The 13,793-nt window shown below is 39.3% G+C and overlaps 1 long non-coding RNA gene across 2 annotated transcripts in view; it reads right to left on the reverse strand.

Annotated features, from left to right (window-relative positions):
* The window catches only part of LOC149474187 (uncharacterized), a 232,509-nt gene that overhangs the window by 10,568 nt on the left and 208,148 nt on the right, over positions 1 to 13,793 (reverse strand). Inside the window, exons 4-5 of one of the 2 annotated variants that reach the window (XR_016311664.1) lie at positions 13,259 to 13,383; positions 10,528 to 10,933 (exon numbers count right to left, since the gene is read on the reverse strand). This is a non-coding gene — a long non-coding RNA (uncharacterized LOC149474187). Of the gene's footprint in view, positions 1 to 10,527; positions 10,934 to 13,258; positions 13,384 to 13,793 lie in introns of those variants that run through there. The other variant, XR_016311663.1, reaches the window with a different exon arrangement.

Raw genomic sequence — 13,793 nt, forward strand, 5'->3', positions numbered from 1 at the left:
AGGTATTTTTTATTTATTTTTTACTTTATTTTTAAATATTTATTTATTTACTTTTTTTTCTTTTTACAAACATTTTTTTCCCTCTGTGCCAGGAGTTAGAGATATCGCTCTCCTCCATTCATAGAGAGAAAAAAAAACCCCAAGGGGGCCGGGCTGTACAGTGACTGATCACTGTGATAGTCAATCAGAGGCTATCACTGCGATCATGTGACCCGGAATCAGGAGTCCCGATCGTTAAAAGGGGACCCGGTGCTCTCAGTTACACCCCGGTCTTTGTGCTGGGAGTGCGGCGTGCGGTGTGCTCCCAGCAGAAAGACAGGTACGCAAATATGCGGCCCCATGGAAAAAAGCCCAGTTCTGTGAAGCCATATATTTGTGTGACGTTGGCGTCAATTGGTTAAAATGACATGTAATTTATTAAGACATATACACTCACAAGGTAACCAAATAAAAAACACAATAAAACGACAGAAGCAATCAGTGAAGAGCACAATCCTGCCTGTCAGATCGGCATTGGAGCGTTGACATCACCCGACTCCTCCCCATGCGTATCGTCACGCACCACATGACTTCATCAGGGTGCATGGTGCGTGACAATACACGTGGGGAGGAGTCGGGTGACGTCAGCGCTCCAATGCCGATCTGACTGGCAGGATTTTGCTCTTCACTGATTGCCTCTGTCATTGTTTTATTGCGTTTTTTATTTGGTTACCATGTGAGTGCATATGTCTTAATAAATTACATGCCATTTAAAGAAGCATACTGCACTATGGTCTTCTTTGTAGTTGTCAGGCTTTATCCACAGAGCCCACTGTACTGATATCAGGTGCCATTTGGAAGGTTCATCTGTGATTCATAAGGGGAAGATTGCCTACAGAGGAGCAAGTTATGTGTTACCTCCACTTATAGGGGAGATGCTTTTCTGACCTGTGTTCACATACAGGTCCATCTGAGAAGGTGAGGGTCCACCTGGACTTTTATATTCACTGCTGTGATTCACGTACATTGAAGACTTGCAGCACTGGGAATTTGGGTGTAGTCACCAGCAGGAAGATGTTCCACTTTTTTTGACATTTTGAAGAATTTATTTATTTTTCATCCTTTTTTTGGCCTTTAGTCACCTTTCAGTTTGTTTATAGATTTATTGTTTGTTGATAGCAGCGCAACAGTTTTATTTTATTAATTTGGTTTTTTATGTTCACACACATAACACGTGTCTGCGGCAGCTCATTGTCTAGCATTTTGTTCAGCACATTGGCAGCACACAATTCTTTGTTTTATCAAACTTCTAAATCAGCCTTTTACCAGGGTTCCATGGAACCCTAAGGTTTCTCCAGAGGTTGCTGGTTTGTTCCTTGACCAATGAACAACTTCTGTCTCTCAGATGAGTAACTTCTGACACTGGTGATCTTTTTAGCTATCTATAAGACGGAGATTCTTCCTGCTGTTCATAAATGTAAGGAGCATTTTTTCCTTTTGACCATCACACTAATGTGTTGCAAGCTGTAAGTAGTAGTAGTAGTAATTGTCAGCAGGGTTTTCCTGAGAGGTATTTCGGGGTTCCTCCATATTAAAATAAAGTTGAGAAAGGCTGTTTTATATCACGTGCTTGTGGGGAGTTGGAGCGTGGTGGTGCGGCTGTAAAGATACAGAGTCCAGTTGCAATAAAACTTAAATCTTGTATTGAAGAGAATACCAAATACAAACACCCCAGTAGGAGAACGCCGCTTAGGGAGGACACTCACAGTTCAGTTCAAAGGCAGAGGTGTGTGAGATGGGGAAACAGCTCTCATTGTTTGAACACTGTTTGTGTGGAAGTAAATTATTGTGTGGAGTAAATTAAATGTTTTGACTGACATTCTGCGGTTTAGCCACAAGATGTCACTGTTTTTCTAACACAGCCTCAGACTGCATAGATATTTGTATATTCATGAAGAGGTGGGTTTTTTTCACACAGAGTGGAGAAAGAGAACAGGAAGGAGAGAGAGAAGCCATGTTTTGGAGCATGGTGAATAAGGGGCCCTGTGAGCTGAGAATCTGATGACATCCAGGTGTGAAAGCATCCCTCAGTAACCAGAGCTGCAGCTAAGTGATTGTGTCCAAGACCCTGATCCTGTTCAGAGAAAGGAAGATTGCTGCCAGGAATGCTGATGAGAGCAGAGGAACTAAGCAGCATATACTGCGATACCACATGCTTGTTGGAGAGACATTTGTTCTGTTCAGAGTCACCAGCGGATACAAAGCAGACCCAGGTTGGTAAGATCGTTCACGCACCTCATTTCAGTGTTGGCACCTAGAGACTGAGGCCAGGCCTATAGTTAGTTAGTTAGGGTCTCTGTTTGTGTCAGGCCACAAGTGTTGTTACTGATTATTGGAAGGACTCCTCAACTTAAAGTGACATTTCACATTGGAGAGCTGATAAAATCCCACAAACAAGCCAGACTGGCGTTTTGCTCAAAAGGAATACTCAGGCATGTGCTACAGGACCAGTTATGGGAGGGGGAATACTGTAGATTTGTGTAAGATTGTAAGCTGTTGTGCTGCACCGCAGGCTAGCCCATACCATACACCCATACACTGATTCTTGCTCTTTTAGGGTAATAACAGGTCAGGTATGGCAGCTTAGTTGTGCCCGCCAGTAGGTAAATTACTTCACTTTCTACCTTCATCCATCAGAAGGCGTCATGCTGTGCAGCACAAGGGTCTCAGCCTTTGGGCTAGGTGTATGTAAATTTATTGTATGTTTCCAGCATTTGTGGTTGTGTTCATTTGCCACATCTAAGTACAATTCTGTTGTGGCAAAAGCTGGTGTTGGGGTTGCTTTCCTCGTTCGTGACTTCACTGTATCCTGGGGAGTCCACCCTGGTACACGGATTACAGATGCAGTGGGGAGAAATGTACTAACAGCGTCTGTTTTAGAGGGTGAAGTGCAGCCTGGCTGGTCCAGTCCCAAAGGGGAAGCTTCCTTGATGATAGAATATCCCTAGCCTGTCCTTTCTTGCCGATAGTCACTTTCCCTGTCAAACGGATTCTCTCTCCCTACTCTACCCACTTAGCAAAAGCGAACCAAGACCTGGAGGCAGGAATTTAAAAAGACCCTGCTAACCCAAGATATCCACCAGTGGTCACATGGATGTAGTGAGGCCATTCGGCACGTTGCTCCATGACCTAGGAAATTACAGATAAACCAGGTTTCCCCTGACTTCCTCTCCAGGCTGTGGTAGCACTCATCTGAGCGTCACCTACAGTGAAGTAAACAGACTGCACCTACCTACATGCTCATTGTCTACCATCACTGTCCATGAATAGATGGCATACATGGGGGCTGGAGCAGCAGGTGGTCTTCACTTGCTGCGTATGTGACTGTAAGCCCAACAGGTTTTTGGGCTACGCCAGGCAATGTGGAAAGGGTCACTCGCCCTTCACATGGGGTACCTTTCCATGTGCACGCTCATGAATGTCCTAGGGCAAGGCTGCAGCTGCATTCAGGTGAAGTCAGTCTTAAAGGATAAGTTCACTTTTTGGACTACAAATAATAAATGCACATTTTTTTGCAGGTAAATGTGCATTTTTAATTTTTGTCTAAAGGAGCCTGAAAAGCATTGCAGCAGTGATCAGTAGATCCCTGATGCCATACAGGTCTCTTGCAGACCTGTTAGAATATCTGTTTGCCGTACAGGATGCATGAGCAAGCAGATATACTGACAAGAAGCTTCAATTAACTATCACGGAGCTCCACAGGACCATGGTAGTTTATTGAAAACTACCAGCCCAAAGCCGCTAAGTCTGTCGGGACTTTCAGTTCATTCATTCATGGATGTCTGTGAATGAATGACGCAGTCATGTGGACAGAAGCCCACATGGCCGTGCTGTTTTCAAATCTGACAGATAGTACGGGGAAACTTCTCCCTGTACTATCTGCTGTTAGAGGGGGGGGGGGGGGGGGGGGCGGCAGGCATGGCTGCAGCTATGGGAACATGTTACATGCTCCACCCTAACAGCGGATGTAATATGTTCCAAAGGTGAACTTATCCTTTAAGGTAGGCCCCAATTTAGAGATGAGCTGTGCACTGTGTGCAGTGAATGTCTGTATTAGTCCTAGTAGAACTTGTCCTGTGTCTCTACACACCTGGACTGTGAACTGTTGCATTTAGGAGGGACAATGCTGAGCCTATGCATTCTCCATCCCTCCGGCGTACCTCTGCCACCTCATTCCCACTGACAGAATGGGGTCCCGCCGTGCACCTAGTGCGGACCTCATGTATGCACTTAATAACTCCTTTTTTCCTGTACTGGGAGGTGACACCGAGGATTTTCATAACCCTGATCTTCTGGGGAAGGAGCTAAAGCAGAGATCCCTTTACTACCAGATGGCACATCACCTTACCCAGGAACCCACGCTTCACGACAGGCTACTATTCACATGATACCAGTCTTTTAGTTACCCGTAGCAACTACTCTCCTCTTCCACTTAGATGCTGGGTTAACCTCTTGCAACTGATTTGATTCATATACCATAGGTATGTGCTTAACTGACCCAAGTTAGTTTAGTGTGTTGCCATATGACTCTCATTCACCCCTTTAGTAACTTCAGAACAGGCTTAAGGAAAGTTCAACAAATTTATTGAAGGATTGATGGTGGAACATAATACATGACGTAACAGTTCCATCACGACCCAACCCTAACTGACTGTTTAGTGGCTGCCCAGGCATACCATTTAGGGGTATTCCTTGGAAGAGAGTCCATATTTGGAGAGAGTCCATGATGTGGCTGGAAAGAACACTAATAATCCTTACCGATCCTGCCATCCCTACCTCCAGTCTTTGGTTTCTTGCAGAGCTAAACCTTTTGATGTTTTGAGTGTCTGCATCACCTTTCATGAGCTGTGGCCCAACCTGCTCGCTGTTATGTCACTAAGGTTTTTTCCCCGGGCAAATATATCTCTGACAGAGGGTGAAGAACAAAGGCACAGACACTGGGGCTCTATTACAGGTTACTTTTTAATTTGTTTCTATGTCTGACTTTACCCCTATGCACTGCAGTAATGGGCTTTTTGTTTCGGATCAGATGCATTCATTAATTGAAGAATTTCATTTCGTCATATTCGTTATGTTGAACCAATTAATTTTCAGAATTTGTTTTGTATCTCTGGCATTCATTTTTGTATATTCGTTGGTCCGGGTAGATTTGAAAAATTTTGCAGTTTTCCCAAAAGATTATATATATATATATATATATATATATATATATATACATACAGTATTTCTAGGCTTCAGAGAGCCTTTATATTAGTGCAGAACACTGTACCTTTAATTTAAATGCCCTTGGAGTCTGCTGGGGAAGAGAAATAATACTGTCAGTCAGTATGACATGCAGATGAGTGCCGTCGATCTTAGAATCACCGCACACTTCACTCATTTGGGCAGTCACGGGGCACGACGAAGAAGAAGAAGAATGAAAAGAAGAAGAAGAAGAAGAATAAAAAGAAGAAGAAGAAGAAGGAAAAGAAGAAGAAGAAGAAGAATGAAAAGAAGAAGAAGAAGAAGGAAAAGAAGAAGAAGAAGAAGAAGAAGAAGAAGGAGAAGAAGAAGGAAAAGAAGAAGAAGAAGAAGAAGATTGAAAAGAAGAAGAATGAAAAGAAGAAGAAGAAGAATGAAAAGAAGAAGAAGAAGAAGAAGAAGGAAAAGAAGAAGAAGAAGAAGAAGAAGAAGAAGGAAAAGAAGAAGAAGAATGAAAAGAAGAAGAAGAAGGAAAAGAAGAAGAAGAATGAAAAGAAGAAGAAGAAGAATGAAAAGAAGAAGAAGAAGAAGAAGAAGAAGAAGAAGAAGAATGAAAAGAAGAAGAAGAAGAAGAATGAAAAGAAGAAGAAGAAGAATGAAAAGAAGAAGAAGAAGAATGAAAAGAAGAAGAAGAAGAAGAATGAAAAGAAGAATGAAGAAGAAGAAGAATGAAAAGAAGAATGAAAAGAAGAAGAAGAAGAATGAAAAGAAGAAGAAGAAGAATGAAAAGAAGAAGAAGAAGAAGAATGAAAAGAAGAATGAGAAGAATGAAAAGAAGAAGAAGAATGAAAAGAAAAATGAAAAGAAGAATGAGAAGAAGAATGAAAAGAAGAATGAGAAGAATGAAAAGAAGAATGAGAAGAATGAAAAGAAGAAGAAGAAGAATGAAAAGAAGAAGAAGAATGAAAAGAAGAATGAAAAGAAGAATGAAAAGAAGAAGAAGAAGAATGAAAAGAAGAATGAAAAGAAGAAGAAGAATGAAAAGAAGAATGAAAAGAAGAAGAAGAAGAATGAAAAGAAGAATGAAAAGAAGAATGAACTATATTACTATATCAGTCTCTAATGGATGCTGGAGAGTTAAACCCCCTAACACCTGCTGTGCCCATTATGAGGGGTTCCCACCATCCCTGTGCTGAGGTTCTGGGTATGCACACCTGCAGTGCCCATTATGAGGGGTTCCCACCATCCCTGTGCTGAGGTTCCAGGTCTGCACACCTGCTGCGCCCATTATGAGAAGTTCCCACCATCCCTGTGCTGAGTTCCTGGGTCTGTACACCTGCTCTGCCCATTAGGAGGAGTTCCCACCATCCCTGTGCTAAATTCCTGGGTCTGTACACCTGCTGTTCCCATTATGAGGGGTTTCTACCATCCCTGTGCTGAGGTCCCAGGTCTGCACACCTGCTGCGCCCATTACTAGGGGTTCCCATCATCCCTGTGCTGAGGTTCTGGGTATGCACACCTGCTGTGCCCATTATGAGGGGTTCCCACCATCCCTGTGCTGAGGTTCCAGGTCTGCACACCTGCTGCGCCCATTATGAGAAGTTCCCACCATCCCTGTGCTGAGTTCCTGGGTCTGTACACCTGCTCTGCCCATTAGGAGGAGTTCCCACCATCCCTGTGCTAAATTCCTGGGTCTGTACACCTGCTGTTCCCATTATGAGGGGTTTCTACCATCCCTGTGCTGAGGTCCCAGGTCTGCACACCTGCTGCGCCCATTACTACGGGTTCCCACCATCCCTGTGCTGAGGTTCTGGGTATGCACACCTGCTGTGCCCATTATGAGGAGTTCCTACCATCCATGTGCTGAGATTCCGGGTCTGCCCACCTGCTTTACCCATTATTAGGGGTTCCCACTGTCCCTGTGTTGAATTCCTGGGTCTGTATGTACACCTGCTGTGTCCATTGTGAGGGATTCCCACCATTCCTGCACTGAGTACCTGAGTCTGTACACCTGCCAAAAGAAAGTTTCAGGATTTTGAAGGAGCAAAATACAGTAATACTGGAACAAAAATGAGCTGCGTGGTGGAGTTGCCAGAAGAAGAAGAAGAAGAATGAAAAGAAGAAGAATGAAAAGAAGAAGAAGAATGAAAAGAAGAAGAATGAAAAGAAGAAGAAGAAGAAGAATGAAAAGAAGAAGAAGAAGAAGAATGAAAAGAAGAAGAATGAAAAGAAGAAGAAGAAGAAGAATGAAAAGAAGAAGAATGAAAAGAAGAAGAATGAAAAGAAGAATGAAAAGAAGAAGAAGAAGAAGAATGAAAAGAAGAAGAAGAAGAAGAAGAATGAAAAGAAGAAGAAGAAGAAGAATGAAAAGAAGAAGAAGAAGAATGAAAAGAAGAAGAAGAATGAAAAGAAGAAGAAGAATGAAAAGAAGAATGAAAAGATGAAGAAGAATGAAAAGAAGAATGAGAAGAATGAAAAGAAGAATAAAAAGAAGAAGAAGAATGAAACGAAGAAGAAGAAGAATGAAAAGAAGAATGAAAAGAAGAATGAGAAGAATGAAAAGAAGAATGAAACGAAGAAGAAGAAGAATGAGAAGAAGAATGAGAAGAAGAATGAGAAGAAGAATGAGAAGAATGAAAAGAAGAAGAAGAATGAAAAGAAGTAGAAGAAGAATGAAAAGAAGAAGAATGAAAAGAAGAAGAATGAAAAGAAGAAGAAGAAGAATGAAAAGAAGAAGAATGAAAAGAAGAAGAATGAAAAGAAGAAGAAGAAGAATGAAAAGAAGAAGAATGAAAAGAAGAAGAAGAAGAATGAAAAGAAGAAGAAGAATGAAAAGAAGAAGAAGAAGAATGAAAAGAAGAAGAAGAAGAATGAAAAGAAGAATGAAAAGAAGAAGAAGAATGAAAAGAAGAATGAAAAGATGAAGAAGAATGAAAAGAAGAATGAGAAGAATGAAAAGAAGAATGAAAAGAAGAAGAAGAATGAAACGAAGAAGAAGAATAATGAAAAGAAGAATGAGAAGAATGAAAAGAAGAATGAAAAGAAGAAGAAGAATGAAAAGAAGAAGAAGAATGAAAAGAAGAAGAATGAAAAGAAGAAGAATGAAAAGAAGAATGAAAAGAAGAAGAAGAAGAATGAAAAGAAGAATGAAAAGAAGAAGAAGAAGAATGAAAAGAAGAAGAATGAAAAGAAGAAGAATGAAAAGAAGAAGAAGAATGAAAAGAAGAATGAAAAGAAGAATGAAACGAAGAAGAAGAATGAAAAGAAGAAGAATGAGAAGAAGAATGAGAAGAAGAATGAGAAGAAGAATGAAAAGAAGAATGAAAAGAAGAAGAAGAATGAAAAGAAGAAGAAGAAGAAGAATGAAAAGAAGAATGAAAAGAAGAAGAAGAAGAATGAAAAGAAGAATGAGAAGAAGAATGAAAAGAAGAATGAAAAGAAGAATGAGAAGAATGAAAAGAAGAAGAATGAAAAGAAGAATGAGAAGAAGAATGAGAAGAAGAATGAAAAGAAGAAGAAGAATGAAAAGAAGAAGAAGAATGAAAAGAAGAATGAAAAGAAGAAGAAGAATGAAAAGAAGAAGAAGAAGAAGAATGAAAAGAAGAATGAGAAGAATGAAAAGAAGAAGAAGAATGAAAAGAAGAATGAGAAGAAGAATGAAAAGAAGAATGAGAAGAAGAATGAAAAGAAGAATGAGAAGAAGAATGAGAAGAATGAAAAGAAGAATGAAAAGAAGAAGAAGAAGAATGAAAAGAAGAAGAAGAAGAATGAAAAGAAGAATGAGAAGAAGAATGAGAAGAATGAAAAGAAGAAGAAGAAGAATGAAAAGAAGAAGAAGAAGAAGAATGAAAAGAAGAAGAAGAAGAATGAAAAGAAGAAGAAGAAGAATGAAAAGAAGAATGAAAAGAAGATGAAGAATGAAAAGAAGAAGAAGAATGAAAAGAAGAAGAAGAAGAATGAAAAGAAGAATGAGAAGAATGAAAAGAAGAAGAAGAAGAATGAAAAGAAGAAGAAGAAGAATGAAAAGAAGAAGAAGAAGAAGAATGAAAAGAAGAAGAAGAAGAATGAAAAGAAGAATGAAAAGAAGATGAAGAATGAAATGAAGAAGAAGAATGAAAAGAAGAAGAAGAATGAAAAGAAGAATGAGAAGAATGAAAAGAAGAAGAAGAAGAATGAAAAGAAGAATGAAAAGAAGAAGAAGAATGAAAAGAAGAAGAATGAAAAGAAGAATGAAAAGAAGAATGAAAAGAAGAATGAGAAGAATGAAAAGAAGAATGAAAAGAAGAAGTATTCCAGTACAGCAAAAAGTGTATCTGCAGAGAGCTCCGCTATTTCTGACAGTTCTCTGACAGTTCCTTCACATTTACAGCGGTTGAAACATTGTATCTGTTTCCGAATAAAAACATCTGTATCCTAAATGGAAACAAATAGATACAATGTTTCAACCGCTGTAAATGTGAAGGAACTGTCAGAGAACTGTCAGAAATAGCGGAGCTCTCTGCATGGACACTTTTTGCCGGCTGATCGGGAAAAATCCGATTCGCGCACCCGAAGTTGGCTAATATTCGGATTCGGCACGAATCGAATTTTTCCTGAAATTCGAAACGAATTCCACTTCGCCTGGTTCGATTCGCTCATCTCTAGTCATATGCATGTGGAACAAAATTTGGATCCATTCATTACCCGCATCCAAATTATTTAATTAATTTGAAAATTTAGTTAATTTCCCCATGGACCCGAACTACTATAACATCATGTGAAGTCGTCTAAATGGAACGAATGTACTCATTAATTTTGTTTTAACTTTTTTTTTTTTGATTCATTGTCATTTATTACTATGTCCATTTGGAGATTCATATACAACCAAAATGAAATTTTTATCTGAAAAATGAATATTAAGGAAACAAAACATAACTAGTGATAATGCATGTCACTTTGTGTGGTGCATGGCTGGGCCATTCATTTAGGATGGCATCCCGTGCATAATAATAGCAGGTCTTAATGCTGTAACTTAGTGTACCACAACATGTCATGTGTAAAAAAGTTTAAAAATCCCGCAGTGATGTTTTTTTACCTACTGTCATGCATTGGTAGCCCATTGCAAATTAATCGACTGCCTTACTGCAACACACATTAATGCATCTGCAGTAATGCACTGCAACAGACCCAAATAGTATGAAGATGCTCTTAACATCAGAGTTGCTTTAAATAAACTTGTATTTTAAAGGCAAATTTGTCTTTATTACATTTTCAACAGTTTAACAATACAAGGCATGAGAAAAAATGAAAACAAGTACAAGTAGACATACATAAGAAAAACCATAGCACAAATGTGACGATGATCCATGTGAATGGGTGAAAATGGTTTCATACAAAAAAAAAGAAAAATGGAAGGATCAACAACATAATAGCATGTATTACGGGGATATGAATAAATATAGTGTCGAGGAGGGCATCCCCAACGAGATGTAGGGAACAAAATGAGATAGTTCCGTATAATCAAGAATATGAATCCAACCGAAAACAAAACAAAACAAGAACAAACAAAAAAAAAAAAGGGGGGGGGGGAAATAGGAGAAGAGAAAAAAGGAGAAGTCATTTGGAGAGATATAGAAAGATGAGAAGAGAGGGGATCGGGAGACGGGGACGGCAATAAGCAGGACCGAGGCTGTCCTCTTCTAGGATCAACTTGTATTTTAGGTTTAGAGGTCCTCTAAGTAATAAGCAAAATATGAACCTGTAGCTTCTTGGAAAGAAGAAGTTTAATGTCACCTCAGTATTCATTAATGTATTTGAGATCTTTTACCAAAACATTTCTAAAATCTCTGTGTCCTAATGTTGTCACGTGCGTCTTTTCTTTGGAACGTGATCTATATTTTGGCTTTATTTGTTGGCTTGTGCGGTAGTTAGTTTCCATTCAGTTTTATTACACTATAGGAGCTTATGTTGTGATCCAAGTTAACATTTCATTAACTTCACCCTGGGAAGCATAGTATTGCCACGGTGTGATGTAACATCAGTATTAGCTACAGTCTTAACCACTTCAGGCTTTTTTCTGGATAATAACATTTAACTGAACACATGCATCAAAAATGTTAGCAGACTTTTTTAGTACTTTAACCCTTCCATGATGATGGTAAAACAAATCCTAACACCTGAACACAGTTTTTCAACTTTGACATGTAAAACTGCACATACAGTGAAGGAAATAAGTATTTGATCCCCTGCTGATTTTGAATGTTTGCCCACTCACAAAGAAATGATCAGTCTAAAAATCAAATGGTAGGTGTATTGTAACACTGAGAGACAGAATAGCAACAAAACATTCAAAAGAAATGCATGTCTAACAAATGATGCACTGATTTGCATGTTCATGAGGAAAATAAGTATTTGATCCCCTATCATTCAGCAGGATTTCTGGCTACCAGGTGTCTTTCATACAGGTAACAAGCTGAGATTAGAAGCAGTCTCTTAAAGGGAGTGCTGCTAATCTCATTTTGTTTCCTGTATAAAAGACACCTGTCCACAGGAGCAATCAAACAATCAGATTCGAAACTCTCCACGATGGCAAAGACCAAAGAGCTGCCCAAAGATGTCAGGGACTAGATTGTAGACCTACACAAGGCTGGACTGGGCTACCAAACTATCGCCAAGTAGCTTGGTGAGAAGATGACAACAGTTGGTGCAATCATTCGCACGGGATCAAATACTTATTTCCCTCATGAACATGCAAATCAGTGCATAATTTGTTAGACATGCATTTCTTTTGAATTTTTTGTTGCTATTCTGTCTCTCATTGTTACAATACACCTACCATTAGACTGATCATTTCTTTGTGAGTGGGCAAACATTCAAAATCAGCAGGGGATCGAATACTTATTTCCTTCACTGTATCATCACAACTACTTATTTTATCCAGGTGAATTATACCTTTTTTAAGGACAATATTGGCTTTTATTTGGTGGTAAATGGTAATGGATATATCATGACTGTTTTATTATCAAAGGAAAACTACCACAAAATAGTAAAAATAATTATTTTTTAATGTTGCTCTATATTTCTTGCTATTCCCATGACCTACTATCAATGAGCAACCCAAAATAAGTTCTCCTGCTCCTGGCGATCGCAGTGCTACCACATATGTGTATGTTATTTGTTGTTTGTACCCATAGTAGGGCCCAGAAACATTAGTGTACATTTTTTATTATACCTAAAACACACCAACATTTATACAGTGTTAAAACACGTCTAACGCCATGATTTGCAAAAGCGTTTAAGCACGTCTAGATGCGTTTAGCAGTGTCAATCGTTTGTCCATTCATTTATTTCATTGGCCAGAATATGAATTTTTTCTGGTCATTGAACTGAATGAACACTCAAGTGCTAAATGTGCCTAGGCATGTACACGTGCATTGGATGTTTTTTCTGCCCAAACACTCCTCTCCTGAATGAGATTTTGTTAGCGTGTCCAGAAGCAGCAGCGTTTTGGCAGAAAAACTGGTTGACGCGTGTAAATGCTAGGCGTGTTTAGCACCTCAGCGTTAATTCATTACACTGGCCAGAATAAATTATTATTCTGGTCAGTGAAATGAATTAACGCCCAAGCTAAGCATGATTGCACATGTTTACAAGCGTCAGGAGTTTTGTCTGAAAAAAACGCTGCCGCCAGGAGGAAAGACATCTAGGAGAGATGGCCAAACTGTCCAGTGTGCTTGAGGCGTAATGCTACATGAATAAATGCCTTTTTTCCTCAGCACTAACACAGCAATGCATATATGCTGCCCTATGAATAAAGATCCGCTTCAGTGAGGCTGTATCTTTGTGTATGCTCATTGAGTAGAAGTCATTATGTGCCAGACCAAGACAACTTTAAAGGAAATTTTGTAAGTAAACCTATCTCAAACCTGGTGAAATCTAAATTAGCATATGGGGAACAAATACATAAGCAGAGGTTATCTTTAGTAAAAACCAAATGTCAAACTGATCCATAGATCCAGAGATATAGGCAGCTGAAGTTATGTGTATCTATTGGTCTTACCTGTATATGTTGAGTTTGGGTTCCATCCCTCCCAAGTCCCGAGCTCTTGTTTGTCAGTGGGACTGCCCATAACATTAAGGGACCAAGAGAGAGGCTCAGAAGACAGAAGAGTATGGTACCAACCTCTATGGGAAAAATAGTGAAGAAGTTTTCACTTGATGGTTTGTAAACAAGAATAGAGATATTCTAGGTGAGTAGAAGAGCATGAACAGGGGAGGGGAATGACAGAAAGAAAAGCATGTTGAAGAACAAAAAGGGTGTGTGTAGAAGAGAATTCATAGGGTACCTCCCTTTTGAAAGGTACCAACTGAATATCCCTGCCAATTTTGTCAATTCTAAAATGGCTTGAATCTCATGTGTATCACCAGAACAAGGTTAGCAGATGAGGTCATATTTAGAGTCATTTGAATTTACCCTGTATCCATCAACTGAAATGAATACAATTTCTTACAATCTAAAGACCCCAATAAACTGAGGAAAGCATAATTTCACATGACAATCCTACAAGAGGAAAATTCAGTACTGATCCACCTGG

This window comes from Staurois parvus, unplaced genomic scaffold (genome assembly GCF_062004578.1).
Source record: "Staurois parvus isolate SC_StPar_1 unplaced genomic scaffold, SC_StPar_1.0 ptg000010l, whole genome shotgun sequence".
In the NCBI taxonomy this organism is placed as follows: Eukaryota; Metazoa; Chordata; class Amphibia; order Anura; family Ranidae; genus Staurois; species Staurois parvus.